We start from the raw sequence: 24,991 nt of genomic DNA, 5'->3' as shown, positions 1-24,991 counted from the left end.
TTAAGCAATGGACTTTTCCTGTAACATTGAGATACCACATATAGCTTCAGAAATAGACCACATTTGCTGCATTGCCATGTGAAACTGCGTGTTTTTATCTTTGAGAATTACTATGATTCCTGCCTGAAAAATAAGTATAAAGATCTGTGGGCTACTGAACTCAGACTCACAGGCATAACTAAGGGAAAAATATCTTGATAAGAAAGGATGAGCCTCGCAATTGAAAATGCTTTGAATAAAAGTGCTGCTAGCTTTCAAAGAAGATATTCCCAACAATATCTTCAGGAATATGCCATAATTCGCCTTTTTCTCTGCAACTTATTCTATTGTACCTAGCAAATTTTTTCATTGTGATCAGATCAGATCAGAGATAAGTGATGCCTTAGGTTGCAGAGAAAAAGTAAGTTTCAAATTTCTATGCGTCTGATTTCTTTTGCTCTCAATACACATTGAAAATAGGTTCTGACATTTTAAATGCAAATTTCTTTTTGTTTTTAAAATGTTGACTTTCTGAGTATCATTTAAAGGAGAAAGAAATATTTACTGATTTGATTTCCATATGCTTTAGGTGAAATCTGTTCTACAAAGGAAGTGCTGTGATGAGTTACTTCTCAATGCTGAGAACTCCTATGTTAGCCTGGTCCTGGATTTCTGCAGAGCAGCAGTTTATTTTTCCTTCTATCCACAGTAACTCCGGGCCTCCAGAAGGGGAAATCTGGGATTGTTGCATCCCCTTAGCATCCCCCTACATTCACTGACATCAGGATGCTATGCAGCAGTAACTACGTCCTGTATCTCAACGTGATAGAGGCAAGTTCGTCTGTATTGGAGTGATACTTTGCTATTAAAGGATTTTGTATATTTAAGCCATGTGGGTAACTCCAGCTAACTGTTTAGACTTTATTTAAATATTATTGTGTCAGAGGAATTAGGGATTTCAGGCCTCCACTAGCACCAGTACAGGGGAAATGGTACCACATTTCAACCAGGCTACAGTGCAAGTGCTGCTTCACCTCCCAGATTAGTTCTCAGTCCCTTTCAATAAATTGCCACTGACACCATAAAATACCAAATAATCAATTGAGAATATTTCTTTGTATAATGAAATCATATATAGATTGAAATTCTATTAATTTAAATAACTGATTCATTGTTAATTCCCAATATGTTGGTCACAAAAGTTTCAGTGGACCATAAATCTGAAAAGGAATCATTTGGATCAAACATGATGTTTAACTTAACAGGAAAAGAATTGTTTAAATTATATTTCTTCTTAGACTAATTTTATTTTCCAAATAACTGGGGGAAAATGAGGCTCATTTTGTTTCCATGATTCTGTTCTTTAAACAAGCATTATGGATTAAAAGTCCTTGTCACTAGCTCTATTTAGAACATAAGTCCTGTTAATAGAGAAACCTTTGGTAGTTCTAGACAGGATGTGAAAGAATGATGATGAAAGTAATTGAAACTTCAAGGAGGGAGAGAGTAAGTAACAATGTAATTACGTGAATTGGAATTATTCCAGGTCCCTACAACTAGAAAATGCCAAAATGCTACTTAGCAAGATATTTCTATTAAAAAATTATAAAAGTTTCTACAGCTGTGCAGCAGCAAATCTTCAATCTTTCTGACTGACCTTTTATTCCCACCTGGGCTAAGTAACTTCCCCCTCCTTCAAAGGCATGCTTTAAACTAGTCTATTCCCGAAAGAGAACAATGCCTTTTCCTGGAAATCTTTAGCCGTTTTCACCACCACATTGACTTTCCTGTTTAGAAACAAATCCCCAGTGAGCACAAATTCCTCCACATTAAAATCCCACCTAATTTCATTTCCAGTTTTCAAGAAAAACACATACATTCAATATATTTCTACTTATAGTGCTTTTATAGTAAAACATTATTATACAGTCTAAAGATATATTGGACCAATTACAATCAACCATTATACGGTAATGTTACCATAGTATTGCAACCTATTATATTATATTAATTACACAAATAACTCTCTATGGCACAATCTCTTCCTTAATGCAGTTTTTCCTACTTGTGTTGACTAAGTTCTAGGAGTTCCAAGTCTATTGCAAACTCTAGAGTAAATTACATTCATAATTATGTTTACAGTACAGTATAGAAGACTTTTGTGTATAAATACACAATATGTATTATAACACATAAAATGCAATTCTTTTATTTTACCCAGTGTTCAGTACTATATGAAAACTGTTGTGGTGGCACAGTGTATATTTCAAATTGGAGAAAACAGGATCTTCACTGATCTGAATATGTTAAAAAATTGTACTACTTCCATCTTTACTGTTATAAAAGGAATTGCGATGGTATCATGAAAATACACAGTTAAGACAGATTTGTAACATGATGCTTCAGCAAGCATGAAGAGACATAGAACATTTTTGCGCATGCTACTTTACCTTCATTCTTCCTGGGAGAGTGACAATAATTTAATATCAAAAATCAGTTTACTGTGATTGAGGTATTTGGGTTATTTTAAAGAAAAAACAAAGGCAATAAATCACATTTCCAATTTTCCAGGAATATCCTTGATTTAACTTTCCAGTTAAAATACAAAATATTTGCATTTATACATATTTGCTAACTCTGGTATGGGATTGGGCCTATTTAATTCCAAGTAGTAACAGATAGGGTGTGTTTTTACAGGTTGTACAGAAGCTGCTGCATCCTGCCAAAAAATTAGACAACTTTTTTTCCTACATTTTGCTAAAAACAACAAATTCTTTGTTGTTCTTTTGTTAATTGCGATTATTTTGGATTTGCACTTGTAATACCTTAATTCAGATCTACACATTGCCTTTGCCGTTGCACTCAGTGCACCCACTTTTGAAAACTAATGCACTGAGTTAACTTGGACAAGATCTAAATGTCTGGTTACAGGAAAGCTAAATACCTAAATATTTCAATTTGCAGTTAGAAAACTGCTACAACAGCATGTCTGTGAAATATTGCAATCAATGCACAGTAAATGCTCACAGATTTTAATTTTTGGGGGTGGGGAAAGGAAGAAAAGAATAACATTTTTTAAAAGTGTCATGAAACATGAACACAAAGTTTATGCTCTCCCCTCACTAAAAATCCCACATGTATTGAAATCTTTTTGTTTCAGAAACTGTAATGTAACTTGCTTTTCTCCCAGGCTCTGGCTAGGGCATTGCCATATTTTATCTCTGTTTTTTTTGAATGCTTCCCTTCCTCCCACCAAACCAACTTTTATTTTTTAACAGAAGACGCTGTAGCACACTCTGTTGTAGTTCTGTATTATTTCAGCAAAGCCATTTGGATTTTATTAGATTTATTGTAAGTAGTTTTGGTTTTATATTGTTGGTGCTTTAACATGCAAAATCTTCATGTAGAGGATGTTTTTATATGTTCATGTGACTGATTTCTCCATATAGTTTTAAATTTTATGAGTTGTTACAGACCCTTACTTATCAATATCCTGAGAATCTCTCATATAAATACTTTAATTGGTCTGAGTTTTGGTGCTCAATTAAAGATATTCTCCATGGATGAAGAAATTATCATCGAAGTCCATGGATAATGGCTTCTAAATGGGCTGGTGAAAAGACACTTGACCAATTTCACTGGTTTTAAGAAATATTCACCACAAATTTTCTAGAAAGTATTCTACACATTTAGGACAGGAGATATGTGCTGCACATTGAAGAAGAAAAATATTTAATAAAATATAAGTAACATTTGATAATCACTGTGAAAGAATAGGTTGTTGTCTAACAAAGAAAAAAGAAAAATCATTTAGGATGATCTGAAAAATGGATGAATAACTAAGTTAACAAAAATAGAGTCTAGGATATCCCTACTTCAGATTACAATCTTTTTCAATGTTTTGCAGAAAGAAAGACATCTGTATAGTTAGAATGAGATCTGTTTTCTGACAGAAAGGAGTAATTTTGACTTAAAACCAGATGAGTCTTTGTAGATAAGAAAAAATTCTCCTCAGCTTGAAAATGGGGAAAGAATTATTTTTCAAAAATTGATGTTTGACTTAAGGGAAAATGTTAGAAATTTGCTTTTTATTTATTTGCTGTCAAATGTTCTATGTATTAGCTTGTTTGCAGAGAGAAGCCATCTGAATGCTTATTCAGGTAATGAAAGAACTTGTTATAACTGTATTTGTACAGCACTTTTGGAAAAAGATTGATGTTATACTGCTGTAAGTTAAATAAACTTCTAGGATTTGTCTCCATATATTAGCAAGAGAAATAATTAATCTAAAGGGAGAATTCTTTAAGGATCTTTATATAAAAGTAATGAGAGCAGCCAATAGTTACATGTATGAAGTACAAGAAAGCAAAAGAGTATCAAAAGACCTGATCAAAAGCACATCTGAGCCGGTAGACAGATAATTATTACCTTCAATAAATTAGAAATATGCCCCTATCTGTATGTAATATAGATATCTTCCTGTTTCAAGCTCATTCAATAAATTGTCTTTATGAAAAGAAATGTAGCATGTGTAATACTGAATATTGTATTAGATCCTCAAGCTTTTCTTGTGATATCAGAAATTTTCAAATACATTTGGAAATAAAATAACACTTTGAAAAAAACATTTCTTCAAATGTCTTCACAATTTTATTCAGTGCTATTATTTCACAATTTACTTGTAGTGTACTTTCCATCTTCAGATTTCTTTCTTTATAACATTCTTTTTTCCAGAGTTCAGGAAATGTACTACCTTGTCTGTACTGCCTTATGATTAGAAGTCTTTCTTCCCATTAGGACCTATTTATGTACAGAAATGTGCCCTATACCTCTCTTTGTATTCACCTAGAAGACAGGGATATAGTTACCATTGAGGAATTTAATTAAAAAGTGATTGCTAAAATGAACAGAATATTTTAAAAACAGTCCTGCCTGCTTTGAAGTTTTGACTGTTTACTAAACTTTTTTTCCCCATGGTATTGTCTTTGTGTTCTACCATCAGACATTGTCTACAGTAAAATCATGGTAGTGATTTTTCTCTGGCAACTTTCAGTCTTTTTATTTGCTAACAGCTATCACTGCTCACATTGTTCAATACTCACTGTCTGGTTATTGCCATAACAATTATTTCATATTTGTAAATTAAATCTGACTTTCTATTATGCAGGTAATTATGTTTTATTCAATATCCTATGGAAAAATATTTTAATATTAGGTTTTTTGAGTCTTCAATAATATCTAATGAATCATTTCCAATTATTATTTTTATGAAATTGGGATATCTTGTCAGGAAACCTCTGTGGTTCTCTAAAAGTAGTATATTTACATTTTTAAAAATTACTTTTCAGGACCAAATCTTCTAATATATTATTATTATTATTATTATTATTATTATTATTATTATTATTATTATTATTATTATTATTAATTATTATTATCCTTGTTACACTCCATGTTGCTTTCTCTTCATTTATTTGTGTGTGTGTATATATGTGCAACATAGTGCTACTATTTCCAAATAATTTTTATACTCCAAAGAGCACCCATCTGCTTTATATCCTGTAAGAAACTTAATAGTCACATCTTCAAATACCTCTAATAAATTATTAAAGCAATTATTCATACAAGTCAATAAACTCTCTTATAAATATGTGTGGCCCACTTGCATTGTAAGTTTGAAGAAGTTGTTTTACAAATAATTTACATATATTCAAACTGGAATAAACAAGGATAAACATTTTAAATCAGTTACCATGTTGTATCCACGCACCAAACCAGGGTTTCCAGCCTCTAACTCCAAATTATTAATTTTGTTTATACTAATAATTATATACATAATGTAATTTCTCAGAGACCAGTTCAGATTATCTTACTTGAAAGTACTTTTTAAAAATTAAAGATCGATAGAATCTACTAAGTGGAACGTGGTTCACTAAGAATTTTAGGAGGACTCTACTAAAAACTAAGAATATTTTAGCTTATCACAGCACCTGACATAATAAAGTGCTGTGAATGTCTGTGGTTTTTGATGGGTAGCAAATAAAAGAAACACATATAGCTTGCCTAAGAAAAGCTACATAAAACAAATATCAAAGTACCAACTAGAACCCAGGATTTTGTCAATTTTATTATATTTAGTCCACTAGAGCATAGAACTATTTTAAGTATAATGAGCAGACTTACATTTGGACGTTACCAAAATAAATTCTCTTTTGTTGTCCAGTGTTTGGTAATAGAAATGAGATGTTACCTAAGAGCTTACATTCTTATGTTTGTTAAAGACTAGTATTCAGTTACTCAACAATTACTGTGAGATCAGTCACACCTCATGGTTCTCTGAGATCTGTTAGTCCCTTATCAAACTGGGAAACTTTATTCTAGTATTGAGTATTTTTCATTTCTTAGTTCTGATGGCAAATGGTTAATTAATACATCTAGTAATCATCTTTAAAAACAATTTTCTGAAATTATAGTGGTTAGTGAAATGGACACTGATGACTCATCATTTTTTTATTATTAGGATTCTAAAGTTGTCATTTTATTTAGACAAATAATAAGTTCTTTATGTCCAACTAGTTTTAATGGGATTTATGTCTTCTGAAAAAGTATTCTCATGTATGTGACTTCCAAGTATATGAATTGCAGTCATAGTAAAAACATCTCCATAATGGAAGACAGATTAAAAGGTTATAAAGAACTGCATTTGCTGGAGTCCTTAACAATATGAAGCCAAAAGAAAAAAACCTAGTTTTTTAAAAAGTCACCACTTTTAGAAAGATAAATCCTGTTTCATCATGTAACATATTGCATAAAAACAAAGATTATTCAAGAGCAATAAGCTAATTCAAAAATTTTTTGGAGTTGAGCATTAAATTTAAAAAACTGGTGGTGACATCTACAGATAGCATTGAAACACTGTGTGCTATTTCATCCTGGAGAGCATAGGATGGAAAACCATTCAAGTCAGGTAACTAGCTGACTAAACTCTGCACTTTACAGTCTATAAAAAGTGTTAAATGTCATACAGACAAGGTCTTCCATAAATAAGTTAATGAAAGCATTTTTTCTCTGCTTTGTTTAACCTAAAGGTTATAAAGTTTCAGCTGAGCAGTGCAATTCTACTTAAAGGAGAGGTGCTTTGAGCTTCTGCATGCCTCTCAACACAAGAAAAACCAGGACACTGTTTCTTTAAGAGTGCTGAGTGTCTTTTTTGGGTCATAGAAAAGACTTTCCGTTTGGAAAATAATGAAGAGAGAAGGAGACACAGCATCTAGTAGAGACAAAGGCAGATTTACGCCTCACCGGCGGCAGCTGGCACCCAGAGCAGCTGCAGGACCTGTTAGCAAGAGTCTATTTTCAGACTTGGCAAGGGATGCAGGGTTATGCCCACCAGGGGTGAATTACAGCCCTGGAGACACTCTTCCTAGGCAGAGGAGGGCCATGAGTGATGCTGAGACAGCTCGGTGGTCTAATCATACCTTGACAGGCTTTCTAGATCTCCCTTCAAGGCAGGGTCCTTGTTTGATTTCAGATTTGAGTCAGGTTCCTCCAGACAGAGACAAAATGAGCAGGAGCCATCTCTGGATGGCTAAACTTAAGCCATGCTTTTGATATAGTAGATTTTGTCTTTGTTTGGGGTTTTTTGGTGGTTTGTTTGTTTTTTATATTTCAACATATTTTTGCATATTTGATATAGGTACACTACACTCTTCTAGATTTCCTGCTAGAGATAAAATAGAGAGGAAAGCCTGGAAGTGTTTGGTACAGGGCAGAACTCTGTTTCCCTTTTGCTCTTTGGAGTGGATGAAGACAGAAGTTGGGATGATCTCTATTTTGTACTTTGGAGCCCGATGACCTCAGGCTTCTAGAGTACATTATGGTTATCCTGACCATTAATTTTAATGACACACACCATATTGACTGTGAAGTATGAAGAGTTAGATGTAGTATATTCCACTCTCCAAAAATTTTTCTTCTATTTTAAAAAAAAATTAAATAGGAGACATTCAGACAGGTAATTCAAATCTCCCTCCCTTGTCCAGCTCCAGTCTAGGCAGAATTTAAACAAATTAATTGGCAGAAAATTTTGACACATAGGTAGAGGGTGTGTATATCACACAATTTGGATGGATATTATGAGGCTGTGTTTTCCTGAGATACAAAAGCTTCCCTGACTTTCTCTCAGTTTCAAATCCCTCTAAACTGCCATGCAGGTTTATGGCCATATGATCAGTCTCCCAAGCTTTCTCTTCTAGCTTGTGGCCAGGCCCATCCTAGGCACAAAAGTTATAGCTATATGTATTTTAACTGGCTCACAGGAATTGAAATAAGCCCTTTGAAGACCTTTAAATAAATTTATCTCTAGAACATTTCTATAGAAACATACCGAATAATGTTTCCAACCATTATATGTTGGAATAATGTTTCAACCATTGATCATGCTATTATATGAAATAGACCTCTTTAACAAGAAACAAGGCTGAAATTACCAGAAACTACAGAGAAATAGCCACTAAGCAGAGGTATGTGTTTCCAATTAGTACTTTACTGCCTTTCAAAATGGATGTGCAGTGCTTACTAATTTTCTGGCATTCTTCTTTCTAAGAGATAATATCAGTGTTCACTGCTCTTAGAATTTTGCTAGGTGAGATGAAAATCTTTAATCAGAGACATAAAAGTTACAGCATCATGTAGAGAGAAACACTAACATTACTGATTTTGTACTTTACATTATTCACATCAATTCATCTGAAGGTCTGTTGTACATTGCCTGACTGTGGAAAGCCTGATAAGATAGGCCAATATAAAAATATCTGTTGGCAGAAATCTGCATGGCCTAAAGGCTTTACCATAAGAGTTACAGAGCCAACTAGACAACTTGATGGTGTTTCCAGGTACTTTGGACCTCTCCACATGACCCGTATTTGAAACAATAACCCTCTTTCAGCAAAACTCATTCACTCAGAATCTATGTACTTCCACAGAAAAATCTAAACATATGTGAACAGTTGTGTGTTTATAAAAGTAGTGATTTCCTGCCTATTAAATCATTCTATGGAAGAATTCTTAATTAGAAAACAAATTATTATTCGGAAAACATTTCCTTGTTTCTACAACATTTATTGTAGGAAAATATATGCAGAAAGCCCTGATATTTATCTTTTATTTGAGAATACTATATGGATGTTCATGGAGAAAAAATCCTCATCACTTATCTACTTTTCATTATAAAGCTAGATAACCAATCAAATACTATAATTTTTCTGGGATTTATATTGATTCACCCTGCTGTGAATACAAATTATAGGATATGACATCAAGATAATAAGACAAAAATAGAAAAAAAGGGGGGAAATTTCTTTGTTTGCAAATCTGGAGCATTAATTGTGTTCCTGTGAGGCAATCTGGATGAAGCTTCTGCTAAGCAAATTAGATATAAACTGAAGGTGAGGGCAAAAGGGTCGCCACAGCAAGGGAGCATCGAGTGACAGGCACTGGGACCTCCGATGCATGGCTTGTAGAGCAGATGTTCACAAGGATGCAGTGATTATTGAACTGGTAATAAAAAAGCATCAGCTTACAGGCAGCCACGATGGATGCTGGTAATTATAAAGCATCCCCTGGGAGGAAAATGACACAAGTCAGCCGCATCTCTGCAATCACAGGGGCATAATTAAAGCTCTAGTAACAGTTGTTAATAGGGTGCAAATAAAACAGGGGGAAAATTTGAACACAGTCTTTTTCTTTTTTAAAGAGACGGCAAAGGACAATGTAATTACAGAGACTGCATGGTTTTTAATTTCATAATACAGTAAAACAAAGGCCTTTAATGTATTTTACACACGCATATACACACCATATCAAACAAAGCAAAAGTGATGTAGACTTTGACTCTGTGGCATGATGGGGAGAACAGATTTTTAAACCAGAATGTTTATATTTTAATTTTCAAAATGGGAAAAGCACAAATATGTAAAGAAAATGTCATATGTATAAATATTTGGCCATTTTATCCTCACAGGAGAAGTACAATGACAGTATATATGTTTAGCTTCTCCTGTTGGCATTATTGTAGACACAATAATATTAAGATACTAGCAGAGCAGGTCATATTGTCTTTTATTATACCCACTGGAAAAAGCAGACAAACTCCCAATTTTTTATACTGTTCAGGTATTTTTCAGATATTTAAAACATACTTTTGGCATCCAAAAGTATAACTGATATGTTCTGTTGGGTTTAATGATCCATGAATACTCTACGCATTTCACATCAAGCACACTTAGGGTTCAGACATCAATTTCAGTAGAAATCCTTATGAAGTGTTAGCTACATAAAAAATGTAAAATCTATCCTTCATGTACAATAAAGACCAGTCAATCATACTTTGGCAGAGAGTGATAAAAAATGTCTTTGGTCTAAATATTTCAAAATTCCAGTGTTGTTATCTAACACCATAATTAGTCAAAATACCACACAGCTGTATTTCTCAGAAATTGCTGAGTCTGCAAGTTTTAGGAGTCTCTCTAACCCATTTTGTTTGAGTGGTTTTGAAACTTTGTTTTCACATATCTGATGTCTTTAGTGGCATACCAGTTTTTCAGAGTTTATTCAAGGAACAGATTCTTCTCAAGGAGTCTGGTATTAAAAGACTTTAGTACAACACTTGATTACCTTTCTTACTGTCATTTGCAACTTTCTTTCACTCTTTCTGATGTTTCCCAGCAGACAATATTGCAGAGCTCTTACATTTTTTCTAACAGACAACATACAGCACCACATTTTGGTATCTTCTTCCAATTCTATTAATTAGCTAATATTCAAGGGCTTTCAATTTTCTTTTCCTGCTTTCATCAGAAAGATATACTGATGAGGACTAGTGAGATCTATATATGGCTATAGCCCAATTTATTTTTTTAAAATGCACAGAAAGTTAGTTTTTGTGAACACAACATAAATAAACACTAAGAATTTTTTTTTTTATTATTATTCTGAACCTTATTTTATACCAAGAACAAGCTTGCCTGAAGGGAACTATCCTTTTCTCTGTTTTTTTTTATGGAGACCCACTCTACTTCATACTCTTACAATGTCAACTTTCTTTTATTTCACTGTTCCTTAAAAACACATGTACCTACAGTGGAAACCCCAATTTTAACCTATCCCTTGAACTTTAATCAGTGAATCATTTAATTCATTACTACCAAAAGATTTGACATATTGGTTGATAATTGAAGTTTGTTTTTTCAATCATTAAACAGGAGAGAATTTAACTTTTTCTTATTAAGACTAAATGAAGGGATTTCAGCCAGAATTGTGATTGATGTCTGCCATTAGTATCTGCAGCATATCAGTATTAATATAGCATTAAAAATCATTGATAAGCACCAATGTATTCTACTGAACAAACAGCCAATACTAATTGCAGGAGACAACTAACAGGTTTAATGTAAAATAATCATGCAGTGTTTAATGAAGGAAACCTGAAGATAATTCAATCAGATGTCAAGTGTTGTGCATGAAATTTAAAAAAAATTAATCTACACAGAAGAAAAGATAAAATCACAATTGTTTTGCTAAGATGTTACTATTTTAATTAACAAAATGTTAAAAATTATTATATTAATCATATTCCAATGAATGACTGAGAAAACTTCAGAAGAATAACATAATTAACTATTTGTAATTTGCCATTGTGCTGTGTTTTGCTGTGGTAGAGTTAATTTTCTTCACAGTAGCAACTATGGGCTGTGTTTTTCATTTGTGTTGGAAATGGTGCTGCTAATATGGGGATGTTTTTGTTACTGCTGAGCAGGGCTTGCACAGAGCCAAAGCCTTTTCTGCTTCTCACTCCACCAGCCAGAAGGCTGGGAATGCACAAGAAATTGAGATGAGACTCAGCCAGGCCAGCAGACCCCAGCTTATCACAGGGATATTCCAGATCATATGGCATCATGCTCAATGTGTAAAGCTGGGGGAAGCTGGAGGAAGGGGGAAGTGATCTGAGCTGTGTTGTTTGTCATCCAGCTCTTTTATTACATGTTAAAGAGGCAAAAACTTCATTTGTAATTCTTTGCCATTTCAAAACAACACAGTAAAACTTCTGATAGCATCAGCTGGAAAAAAAATTATAGTAAGATATTATTGTTAATGTGTGAAAATAGAAAAACCTGTCTCAAATTCCAAATTAATTTTCAAAACTATAAATACTTCTGGTGGGAAAGTTATATAGCCAAAAAGCCTCAAATTTGTAAATAATAAATGCAAGAAACAACTGTGTAAAGAAAGATTAAAGATTTGTATCTTCTATATATTTAACACAGATGCAGAATACAGAATATATTACATTGTGAATCATGCTAATTATAATAAAGTACATCCTAGACAATTATTTCCTGTCATCTTCTCTGTGTGGAAGAAATGCCCACATTCCACCACTGCATCTGACATGATACATAAGCCCCACTGTTTAAAGACTAAAAATGCAGGAAACTAAGTTCCTCAGTTGGTTATGAGCATGTCCAGTCCTACTCCAATAGTTCAGTTGTGGGACATAACTGAGAACATGTTTACTGCTGCATATATAGCTAGCAACCATTTCTTTAACTTCAGCGTGAAATTGGTCTTGATGACATCATACTGAAGGCTGACACTGATAGTACAGCAAAGCTGAAATGTCATGAACTCTAAGGGGTTTTCAGTTTGATTATTTTCAGGTATGATTGGACATTAATAAGGTCACATCCCTGTAGTTTGAATACCTGCAAAGAGCAGAATCATCCACTTCTAGAAAACTGTGCAATCACTAACAGTGAAATAATGGATTCTCTATGCAGGAAATTCAATGACTAGAAAGTCTCTCATAAAGAAAACTACCTGCAGACCCAAAGAAAATTTGTTTGCCCTCAGACAAAAGAAAAACTGAACAGGAACTAGATATATGACTTACACATAAACAGACAAAATTTGTATCACTGATTTCACAACTAGCTCAAGGTGCAGCAGTGTTAATCATACACTTTATGTGCTTGAGCTACAAACGGAGTCATTTTTTCATGATGTGTTTTAAAGTCTTTTAACACTGTTGCAGTTTAGGAATGGTACTCCTCAATTCAGTTTTTAGGGTCTTCTCTTCCATAGTTTGTGTTGTATTTCCTCAGAGACCACCTGACCAAGAGATGTTTACCTCCTGTTGCCTACTTAAGCAGTAATCTGTCCTGTTTAGGGATAACTGATGACTCTGCACACAAGTTTGCATTGTGCTGCTGACTGCAGTTAAATCTGGACTCTGCCATAACTGGCCATGTGTTTAAGTATTTATTGATAGTCATTAAATTTTTACACCATTTGCTTATATTTTCAGCAGAAAAATGCACATCTATATTTATACTAACATAATTCCACTCTTTATGATATCTTTAATTTCAAATTAGCTATCAGTTATTTGAGTAATGCTATGATATCTGTTAGTTCATTTGGTAGTTAACCAAATTCTGATTTAGTTACATTTTTATTAGTAGTCCTATCAACAGCATCACCTGGTATCTGCTATTTTCATAGAAAAAAATATGCCTTTTCCACCTAAAAAATTGCCTTTCTAATAAGTTATTCTTTTGAAGAACCTATATATTATTGATTTTTTTTTTTGCAAAATCCTATATTTTTTTCATTCTTTTGCTGGATTTTCTATTAATAATCTATTATTAAGTTGTTTTGCCCCAGAGATGCTTTCCTAATCTCCAAGTGCTTTGAGATAATACTTGCTAACAGTAAATGTTGAAGTTGTCACCTACAGTTCTGGAGTTGGGTTTCCTTTAAGATAAAAGAGTACTCTTGGTTTCATTTTAGCACAGACATTTGTGACGAATTTGTGTATCATTTATAAGCAATAATGTACTGATAAGAAAATGTTTCTCTTGTTAGTTGAAAAATGTAAAACTATAACAGAATATTTCCCCTTAATAGTTAATAAAAGCTATCATCAGTAATTTGTCTAACAATATTACTTTTCTTGCTGTGTAGCCACCATTCACAGTAAATTAAAAAAAAAATATGGAGTACAGGTTAGTGAACATTACAAAACATTGAAAGAAAGCTTATTTTATGTTTCTGTGACTTCATTCTAATATTGTATGTCTTTTGAAATGTTCTATGGCATCTGGACTAAAAAACATTTGATTTTGACTACCACCAGTGAAGCAGCAGTACTCTGACCCTGTAGCTTGTTGTCAATTGCAGAGAGGGTCTGCACTGGTTGTTGATTCTAGGTGTTATACACTGAGGGACATTTATATTTTCAAAATATTCCACCTGCTAGTAGTTGAGTAAAGCTGTTTTCTAATGAACTAGAAAACTAATGCAAATTTGATTTCCAGAATTCCTTTTAACTAGAAATGATTGTAATTTTCAGGACTGCCTGTCAAAAAGCTTACTGGGTATCCTCAATCAGTTTAAAGGGTAGCAATAATCTTTCTGGCATAATCTGCATGAATCTTATTGTTTTGCCAAGTGCTTAGTCACAGCAGAAGCCTTTTACAAATCCTACTACATAGGAATTCTTAATGTAATTTTTCCGATTTTAAAAACATCAAATTATCTCCAATTTGTTTCAGTTTATTTCCCTCTTGTGAATGGTTCTGTGCCTTAGATATAGCTCCATTTCTCTGTGTTAACCCACAGCAGGAGGGCAGATGTCACAGGGTGACTTTACTACCTATACTTTCTACTCTCTGATAGAACAAGTTCACATGCCAGTTTTAAACAGCCTCCCCAAAATGTGTAATGGCCACCACCCACTGAGATCTAAGTCAGCCCCTGTTCAATTGGAGCTTGGCCAAAACTGTGCTGCTGTGATGCGGAGCCTGTCACACTGCTTCTCCCTCTGATGTGGAAATGGAACTAACAGTCAGCAAATCTCTTTAATTTGAGTCTCTTAGTTGGGACATATCAGTAGGAATCTTTACTTAAAATACCAGCAGCCAGCAATAATGGCAAAAAGGCCCTTTCTAGTCCTCTGTCTAATCTTTGTTTAAACTTCCAAAGGTGTGCAAAGCAAGGCTACAGAACTGTTGGTTTGCACAGGAAGAAAATGCATCACTCATTGTTCATTTTCAATGAACAAACATCTCCTTAAGTAATTTTTCTGACTCCTCAAGCCTCCAATGTATTAATTTGTATTTTTGTAGCACTAGTTTTGCAAATGGCAAAAGAATTTCTAATATTTATGCTAATCTATTGTTAACATCTAATATTATGACTCTTTGAATTCTTTAGATTTAACCAGATGTAGAATGTTCTTACTTCATATTGTGTTGTAAGAAAAATGCACATTGCATTTATGTATGATCATAAATATGCATATTTATGTTACATTAAATATGAGTAAAATTTGGATATGATCTTATAGAGCTGTAATACACCTCAAAATTTTCAGTGAACCTGAAATAAAAAATAAGGTGAGGTGTGATGAAGAGTGGATGAAAAGACAAAGGGATAGATTAGGTGAGAGTTAGCAAGTTGGCAGCTGCAGTGTTATTACTGCTCATTTGCAGGTGTGGTGGGACAGAGAATATGTGAGCAATACTGATGGAGGCAAACATAAAACTGATTCATCCAGTTTCTTTCTTACCATAATTCCCTCAAAAGCTACTTCTCTTCTCCACTTTCTAGTGGAAGCATGTGTGAAAGAAAACAGCAACAGAGCATACTTTATATCACACAAAATAAATAAAAATCTTATTTGCAGAAGTGGCTTGAAACTGACAGCTCACCAGGGCTGATATGGTGACTGATGCACCTCTGTGGACATCCTTCATTTCAGCTAGACCAGCAGGGCTCTATGTAAGTGCCCAGGGCAGAGCACAGTGATGCCCAGATGTGTTGAGCTGCTTCAAATACACAGATGTGTATAGGCAGATGACCATGAAGTGGAGGCATAACTGGAGAGCAACAGAGTCCATTTACTTTAGGGGTTTTCTTGCTCTAAGGCAGAGTCCCAGAAGAAGTAGCACTTGGGAATGCCTGTCATACTTTCAGAAGTCAACATGTACTCCTGAGAGAGTATTCCCCATCTGCTCTAGGACAGATTTTAAACAAGAGCTGCAGAGTCCTTAAGAGCATGTTTTGAAGTTACCTTGCATTACTTGCTGTAATCACTGCTTCTATCTGGCAACTCTTATTGTGATCAGCCCTTTAACCAAGATTCCTGGTAAATAAGACTCTGTTTAAATGGCTCAGCTCCAGTATGTTTCTCCATCCTAGAGAAATTATTAACAAAGCAGAGATGTTCCTGAGATGGTATGTGGACAGTTCATGCCATTGCTATAATCAAAGACATGATTCTACAGGCACCTAACATTGACAGAAAATTACTTTGATATTGGTGTGCCCTAAGGGGGAATGAAAAAAATAGCTAAATATTCAGGATCAAATACTTGCTACTGTGAGGGATAAAGTTCTTTCTGAGTCAATAGGAAACCAACCAGGAAACCAACCAGCAGATTACTAAAAGAAAACTTAATTTCACCCATCACTTTGTTCCTGACTGGTCATGTCATAAAACCATATGTAAAGATTCACTTCAGTCATGCACAAAACAGAGATATTAATAGAGCACATGGATGGTTTTCTTCTTACATCAGTCATTGAAGTGAAAAAATAAAATAAGATTTTACAACCATTAACTTCTATGTCATTTTCCTGATGAATAGGAATTCTCCAGATTAGTTTTGTTCAAAATTGACAACAGCTTCATGTAATTTTGTATATTTTTCTTTAAATTCCAAATTTTTTATAATGGTCTCACAATACACAATTTCCCATAGACATTAAGTTTCCAGCATGTGCAATTGAATCCACAAACTCTGTCAGTTTACCTGAATTTACATTTTTTTGGTGAATAAAATATTTGAGTGAAAAGCTTTGAAAAGCTGTAATGATCATCTTTGCCCTTCTCACAGAATTCTGGGGAGCTTGATTATGAACTTATTTTGATATAAGTTTACGAACACATCTTGAGAATATCTTGTTTCAGTTGCTATATTAATATAAGGATTTTTTAATATGCAGGTTGTGACAAAATCTCTTATATTCCTGGAATTTTACAATAGTCTGCCTCAGAGCATGAACTTTTCATGCTGCAATTTAGTTATGCCAAATGGGAATACTCTGTAGAAAGTCTTTTTTTAATCCAAAGTTTTTAACATTTGCATAGTAAAAAGATGGGTGTTGTTACTCAAGAACAGAATTGCACAGATGTTGCTTTCTGGTTGCTCATCACAATGCCTCAGGTATATTAATCTTTTCAAGAGAACACTCAAGGCAAAGTTTGAAATCATGTCTGTAGACATATAATTTATGTATCTGTAGACAAAAAATTTTGTAGTGATTTCCACCAGAACTTTCTCATGCACCATTTTTGAAATGATTTTGTGTGGTTTTTACTGAGCATTTACTGTCAAAAACCAGCTTTCATCACCAGACTGGAGCCTTCTGTTCAGCATTTTTAGAGCAGTCAGGGGTGAGGGTATGAGACTCCCATGCCTGCATTAATAAATTGCCATTTGCCTCTGCTCTGCTATCCCTTGCTCCCTCTGCAGCAACAGATCACATTCTGATAGTAAATCAGCCTCCAGTATGTTTTCCTAATTTTAGTTTTGGGCTAATCTATCTAATAGTAAAAAACATCTGGTCTTGTTTTGCTTTAATTCTGATCTATATAGCAGGAATCTGATCACCAAGGGACCAGTGGAGTCACACCAGGTCAAGTTCTTTACCTGCACAGAGTTAAAGTGGAATCTATGTGAATAATAAGGTACTGCTTTATATTATATTATGTCATTTTTATAGGAGTAACACCAATAATAAAACTTTGATATTACAGCAGATTTAGGTAATAAATTCCAGACAAGTAAAGAAACCCAGACTATGATACGGTCAAGATACAAGAAAGCTGAGCAAAATAATTTTGGTGTGAAATTGACTAGTCCCTCATATGAATTTGGCAGAGTTTATGTTATAAACAAGATATTCTTTTTAAAAAGTAATCTTTGCAAGAATTTTACTTGGTAGATTCCTGGTAAACAATGCATCATGAGTATCTATGTAACTACCATGAAAATTGAGGAAAAAAGTTATAACATTTATCATAGGAAGTTGCCTTTCATTCTGTATTTAATCTGTTTGGATAACAATATGTAAAAACCAGCTCTGGTCTCATGAAAAAAAATAAGGAAATTGAAAGAAATTCTTCACTGAATGTTTTTATTTCTGCTCTCACTTGAATTTTACTGTACTATTACATATTTTTGGAAGTATATTTCAATGTTTTCAACTTGCTAGAAAATATATTTTTAAATTTCGTGTCTCTTTTTATGCTGTCAAAATAGCATACTACTTTGTTTCCTGTGTTTTATAATTCTGAGAGAATCTCAGGGTCATCCTGAGGCAACATGAGAGAATATAAAAAAATTTTATAGCCTGGGGGTAAAAAAAAGCCTTTCCCAAATCAACAGTATGTTAGGGGATTTCTGCTCCCTAAAGTAACATTACTGCTTATGCACTCCTGGCTAAAACTTCTTTCTTACTTGGCTTTAGGAAGAGTGCATAAACAGCAACATTGCTTTAGTCAGAAGGAATTAATTATTGAAATAAATTATTGTTTCTTTCAGACTACTGCAATCAGTCCACAATGACTTGATGTAAAAAAGTAGTTTTCTTGCTTGCTGTTTTTGTGAAGGTCAAATCAAATAAATCAACAAAAGCAGATTTCTGGCATAAGACTTCCACTTCTTTTATCCCCACAGGTTTTTTTGGCTTTTACTTTGCATACTGCTGTGTTGGCAGGGAGTGATAGTCACACTGGTAATAGGTAGAAAACAGGTATTGTTTTGGTCAGCTACATTATAGAATACAGTCTGGTTTTATCATACAAAACCTTATGAAATCAGATTTGTTTCTACATAGCATTTTTTCAGTATTCAAAGGCTTGAAATCTGCATTAAAATGCTCCACAGAGCTGCAGTCAGGTTTACATGCAAACACAGGGAGAGAGCTGGGTACTGTTCAAGCTCTCTCACATGGCACAGGATGCCCCAGGGCAGGCATCTAACATCTGATTTATACCAGAGCAGAATCTGGCCCTTTGTTTTTTACTGAGGTCGTTGCTTTTCTTTCTTTGTTGGGATTAAAGGTATATCTATCTTATTTCTCTTGCCATAAAAACCCATTGAGTGAAAGAAAATTCTTTCTCCAGCTGTATTTTCTAACATATTCATGGCCACTGGGAAGACTATAAAGCACCCACGATTCCCAAATTTTCTCTTTAATGTAGGTTAAACTACTATCTGCTTTGTTACCATCTTGCTTAATTTTAATTCCTAGAGTCTATGCCTTTCTGATGTTATACTTTGGGCCTCATAAAAAACTTTTTCTAAATATCTAATTTTTTTCTGGAAAAGGTGACTCTACATTTAGAGGCTGCTCCCAGAATGGGTATTTCCTGACACCTGAACATTAACTGTCCATGAGCAACACATGGCTTCTTCTAAGATGTGTCATAGAGGGCAACAGCCAGAACTTCCTGCAATTACCAAAATACCTCTGTGAGCAATATTGGTTCAGGGTTTTCAGATCCCGCTAGAACTTGAACTTGCCACAGAGGACAAGAGGTAACAGCACACATGCTGCCTTCTTGTAAAATTCAGGAGGATCTCTGACCTCTCCTAACTGCAGGATGCTGTGTGCTAATTTAAGTACTTTGCCTTCACTAAACTTGGTGCTGGAGGAAGCACACAAACATACATACGTGCTGACAAAAATATGTATTTTTGTAATTATTGACAAAAGGTGCTATTCAGTTTAATATTATGGCCTGATGGGTTAAGGATTCTAAAATATCTGAATTAACTACTTCTCTTTTGAGTAGCCTAATACATAAAATTTATATTTTTGTGTAGCTACCTTAATATCCTTATCAATGTGTTGATATGATACAGTAATTGTGGATCATATACTTTGATACTTCAAATTAGCATAACTCCACTGGAGCCAGTTTATTATTACTACAATTGCAACAGAAGATACAGTTCTCTGTACCTTAAATTGCAACTTTGACAGCTGTTATCATATATCTGCTTCTTATTTGATAGATAACTTAAAGCTTTCCTCAGCTGGCTGCAGCACTGCTGCCTGCTAGGGGTCCTGACAGTGCTGGCTCTAACAGACCTCCTACATCACATCCCTCTGCTCTCGCCTACCACAAGTGATTTACCGTGTGGGAGCAAAGATGCTGCTCACACCCTTACAAAACAAGTTCAGTGTTGCTTGAGAATGCCAACTGTATAAAACAACATCTTAGTATTATTCTGTGGGGCTCCTGAATCTGATGGTAGAGTGACTTCTGCTTCACTCTGTAGGAGCTAGTGGCAGACTGAGACTATTTCCCATCTCAATATAAAGTTGTGGTTTAGTCACTCCCTAAATTGTGTGATGCTTTCCTAGAGATACTGTTGTTATTAACATTTCTAATGCTGAAACCAGAGCTCTCTATGTTCTTAAGTCATGATGTTTTATTCTATAAGCCTAACTATAGCTGGTAAAACTTGGAGACATTTCTATTTCCATTTACAGAAAATTCAATAGATAACAAAAATTTGTTTAACTGCAAAAGGTGAATTTGTCTTCTTCAGCTGATAAGAAAGTATATTGGTTTTCTGGTCAGGGATTCTGTCAAAGACTACTGGTTCTCAAATTGATGGTCATTTTTTGCTTCATGCAGTGCATGAAATATGTTATTCATTTTATAATACAATCGTTTAAAAATTCAGGATTGACTGAGTTCTCCTGAGTGAAAAGCTGTCACATTCATGTATCCTCAAATAGTCTTACATATGACTTAGTGAAGAAAACTGCATATACTTATTCTGACTTCATGGATGTATGGGCTTAATTCTCTGGTGTGGCCTGATGGTACTAGTAAGGCACAGAATTTTGGTCAGCCCTACACAGACATACAAATTATTCAGAACTCAAAAATATTGTACATGGAATACTTGAAAAGATGCAGAAAATATTTTCAGGTTTTTACATGTAGCCTTTTGTAACATGAAAAATATAATGAAATTAAATCAATGATAAAATATCTGTAGTCCCTTCTAAAGAAATACAAATTCCAGAAGATCTTCACCATACTTTGATTTAACAAGAAAGTGATCTAAACAGCACTGACAAGAAGGAAGGTGAAGAATCACAAAAGGGCACTATTCATTTCATCTCTGTTTCTAATAATCTTCATTTACTTTGCTGCATTTTTCCTGCCTGCTTTCCTTTTATCTGCTTTCTATTTTTTTTTAAATTTGCTTAGTCAAAAGTGAAAGGGAAGAACTTCTAAGACCATATTAGAAAGATTTCAGTAACTCTAGGTGAAAATTAATTTCATTATTATTTCCATTCTATAATTAATTTCATTAAACCTAAAATATAAAAGTCTATAAAAAATCTCAAATTTTTTTTTTCTTACTTACCTCTTAAACTCTTATTAATTTATGAGATCTTAATTTAGACTCCCGTATTGATGACTCTTGAGATATTGCCTTGTAATAAATAGAAAGAAATGATAATGATGCTTAGAAAGTTTTACCTGGGAGTATATTCCCATCTGGAGAGCCCTGCATTTTACCTGGAAGGAGAGGATTTAAATGCAAGGTCACTTTTTATTCTTCATATCATCACTGTTTTGATTTTAGTGTATTAATGATCTTTGCCATTTGTGAAGTAACCGATCTCTTAAATCAAAAAAGCATGCTCAGCTGCTTGCCATTAAAATCAATCGGTGCTACCCTTCTGCCTGATGTCATACTCAAATATAAATATTAAGTAAGCTGTCACCTGAGTTTTCGTTGTGTTTCACCTTTCAGAAGATAGATTTCTTCTCTATTAGTTATATGTAGAAGTCTTCTTAATTATCTCTGATATTTCCCTGGGGAATCAGGATCTCTTTAGGAACTGAAATTACTGTCCACTGTATTGAAAAGCGTAATATAAGAGAAATGGTTTGCAATTACTGATGTTTTAAAAATTAACATAACGGAAAAAATTGTGACATTATGAATAAAAACTGGAGGCATATATTTGGTTATTACTGCACTTTGTTTAGATATTAGCCAGTAGAATAACCTTGTATTTCCATGGTCGAATTTGGAAAATATGGAGGTTAGTTATACCTAGATATGACTTTTCTGTACTGGGATTCATTTTGGAAAAATCTCATAAATGCACTTTCATGTTCTTCTGATTATTGAGTGTATGAGATAAATGAGAGAAATTCTTTTTCATTTATTTCATGATAAATGCAGAGAAATTAAAATTATTTCAGAGGAATTGATTTTCAACTCTAATGCCCAGAGGAGCTCTTCATTGCTTACACAAAGAAGAAAAGAACAAAGATATTAAAATTAGCACATGTGGGACCTCAATCCGCTCACTTTGACAAAGGGAAATGCAAATTATAAATGAGATAAAATAGACATATGAAAGCATGCTTTTCTTGAAGCCAGTAGAAAGTGATAGAGCTATTACTCTTGCCAGGGCTGGTGCAGTGGGTGGGATGATTTGGATTTCAGTGGGACAAAACCTTGTGAAGAGAGAGGTCCATGCTTAACCTTTCCCACTTCTTAGGTTTCATTAACCAACTTAGGGATCAATGGGGTTATGCAGAGTTCCTGCTTTATTTTGTGTCTAGGTAGTCTTTTTTTCACAATGTTCCTCTGCTGGACTAAATCAGACAGAGTTCTTCTAACTGAAGTTACACTGTTTTCAGTACATTCATACTTAAGTATAGTTTTTTGCACATTTGCATTTCAGGTTTTTGTCCCATGGCTAAACATGTTTTTAAGGGCTATATATAATGAGTGAAGTCTTTTTTATATGATTCTTATAACTTTTAGTTGCAGCAAACTTGAGATTCAAATAGGATGTTAGAAAAAATCAGGCTTCCCAATTAGCAAAAAAATAGTTAATCCACTTGTTATCCATCTGCATCTCAATAATATGAGAGGATCTAAAATAGATGAATTTGAATGACATGTACTTGAATTTCATTTAACACTACAGGGTAGTAGACTATTTCTACATAGACATGTCAAGCTCCAAAATACTTGACTATCTTTACAGACTGATTACCAAACCTCTCTACCATGATCACTATGGAATCATAGAATGGTTTGTGTTGGAAGGAGCCTCAAAAACCATCTTGCTCCAACCCCCCTGCTGTGGGCAGGGCCACCTTCCACTAGAGTAGGTTACTCAAAGCCCCATCCAACATGGCTGTGAACACAACCACAAATGGGGCATTCACCACTTCTCTGGGTGACCTGTTCCAGTGCTTCACACTCACCATAAAGTAATTTTTCCTAAAAGCTGATGTAAACCTACCCTTTTTCAGTTTAAGACCACTAGTCCTTGTCTTATCACTCCATGCCTTTGAAAAAATCCCTCTCCAGCTCTCTTGCACCCCCCTTTAACCACTGAAAGGCTGCTATAAGGTCTCTCTGTAGCCTCCTCTTCTCCAGGCTGAGCAACCCCAACTCTGATCATCTCCTTACTATATTCCGGCCATTTCAGTTATCTCTGAAATGAACTACCATTCAAAAAGTGGCTCACTTATAGCTCCAAACTGAAAATAGGTTACATGTCTGACTGAACTTTATTGGCATCTTATATCATCTGAATGCAAACATACAGCTGGAATTTGTCTACAGGGAATTTGATGAAATTGCCATAGGGATTTTTTACTAATCTGTCATTTTAAGTCTCAGCACCCTATTGTACTTAACTAGAGGGCTGATACAGTACAGACTTTATGAAGATAATTACATAAAACAAATTCCTAAAAAGTCTGGGAGAAAAGCTGAGTGCTCATGCTATTGGGTTGTGAATTAATTGAAAATTTAAATGGAAAGGAGTTAGAGTGGTCACTTAACTATAACATTTACATTCTGTCTGCTTGATGTTTCAGTTTGGAATCTTCTAAATATGCTCTACCAATAGCAGAAATACAGTCCAAAACTTATACATTACTAATGTATTTTTACACTGCTAAATAGTAGACGATTTCTGTCTTTCTTTGAGGCTCATAGGAAATGGTTCCCTGATGTCACAGAATTTATTCAGGAGATTTTAGCCAGTTTCTTCAATGACATGTCCTTGCAGAGACTGCAGAACCTTCCATCTCCCACAGACAGCAACTCTTAACTTTTTGTCTTAGCAGCTACTTTTGATGGTGAAAACATATTCCCTAGCTATCTGACAAGGCTTCTCATTTTACTTCACCTTTCTTTCTGTTGCTCTAAAAGCTAATCTAGACCAGCTTTTTGCCTTGTCCTTTCCCTTTACTCTGATTTTCCCAAGAGGATTTCAATTTTTTCCAGGTAATTAAAATGAAACAAAAACAGAATTGTCTTTCTGAAATGGCCCTGTGATTTATTAATATCTTCAACTGGAGCTTCCTAGGCAATTCTATGGCAAATAGTAGTGCTTGCATGCAAAGAGATTGCTGTTTCTAGGGAACCTTTAGGTAGATAAGACATCTTCCTTGAATTGTTTCTCTTCAGAGACTAAAGTTCATGAAGAAATTCATTGCTTAGGTTATATGGTGGGTCATATTAATGGCTCCATTTCAATCAAATCACCCCATAGACTATAAAAAATTCCATTTCAGATGTAATTTAAAAAATTATTTCTCATTGAGCCATCTTTAAGTTAGGTTACCACTTGCTCAAAAGCTCAATTCAATACACTGTAATATAGTTTACTCTATTAATTTCATCAACAGAGATTATCCTTCATGAAAAATGGGTACTTTTCCCTCAAATCAGCACATGTAGAATCAAGCTAAGCCTCTCAAGTCCCGAGTGAGTTTGCTTCCAAGCTAAGCTAACGTGTAAGAAATGCAATAGTGGCAATTTTGTTATTAACCACACAGCTTAAAGAACACATATATAGGATTTTAAGGTAT

General features: G+C 34.3%; 1 long non-coding RNA gene across 1 annotated transcript in view; it reads left to right on the top strand.

Annotated features, from left to right (window-relative positions):
* Positions 1 to 18,835, top strand: part of LOC146767345 (uncharacterized) — a 108,819-nt gene extending 89,984 nt beyond the window's left edge. The window contains exon 7 of the long non-coding RNA XR_014955606.1: positions 569 to 18,835. This is a non-coding gene — a long non-coding RNA (uncharacterized LOC146767345). The remainder of the gene's footprint in view (positions 1 to 568) is intronic.
* Positions 18,836 to 24,991: the final 6,156 nt, after the last annotated feature.

This window comes from Lonchura striata, chromosome 5, assembly GCF_050655825.1.
Source record: "Lonchura striata isolate lonStrDom1 chromosome 5, ASM5065582v1, whole genome shotgun sequence".
In the NCBI taxonomy this organism is placed as follows: Eukaryota; Metazoa; Chordata; class Aves; order Passeriformes; family Estrildidae; genus Lonchura; species Lonchura striata.
The sequence above is the reverse complement of the archived record's forward strand: the minus strand, read 5'-3'. Positions and strand labels throughout refer to the sequence as shown.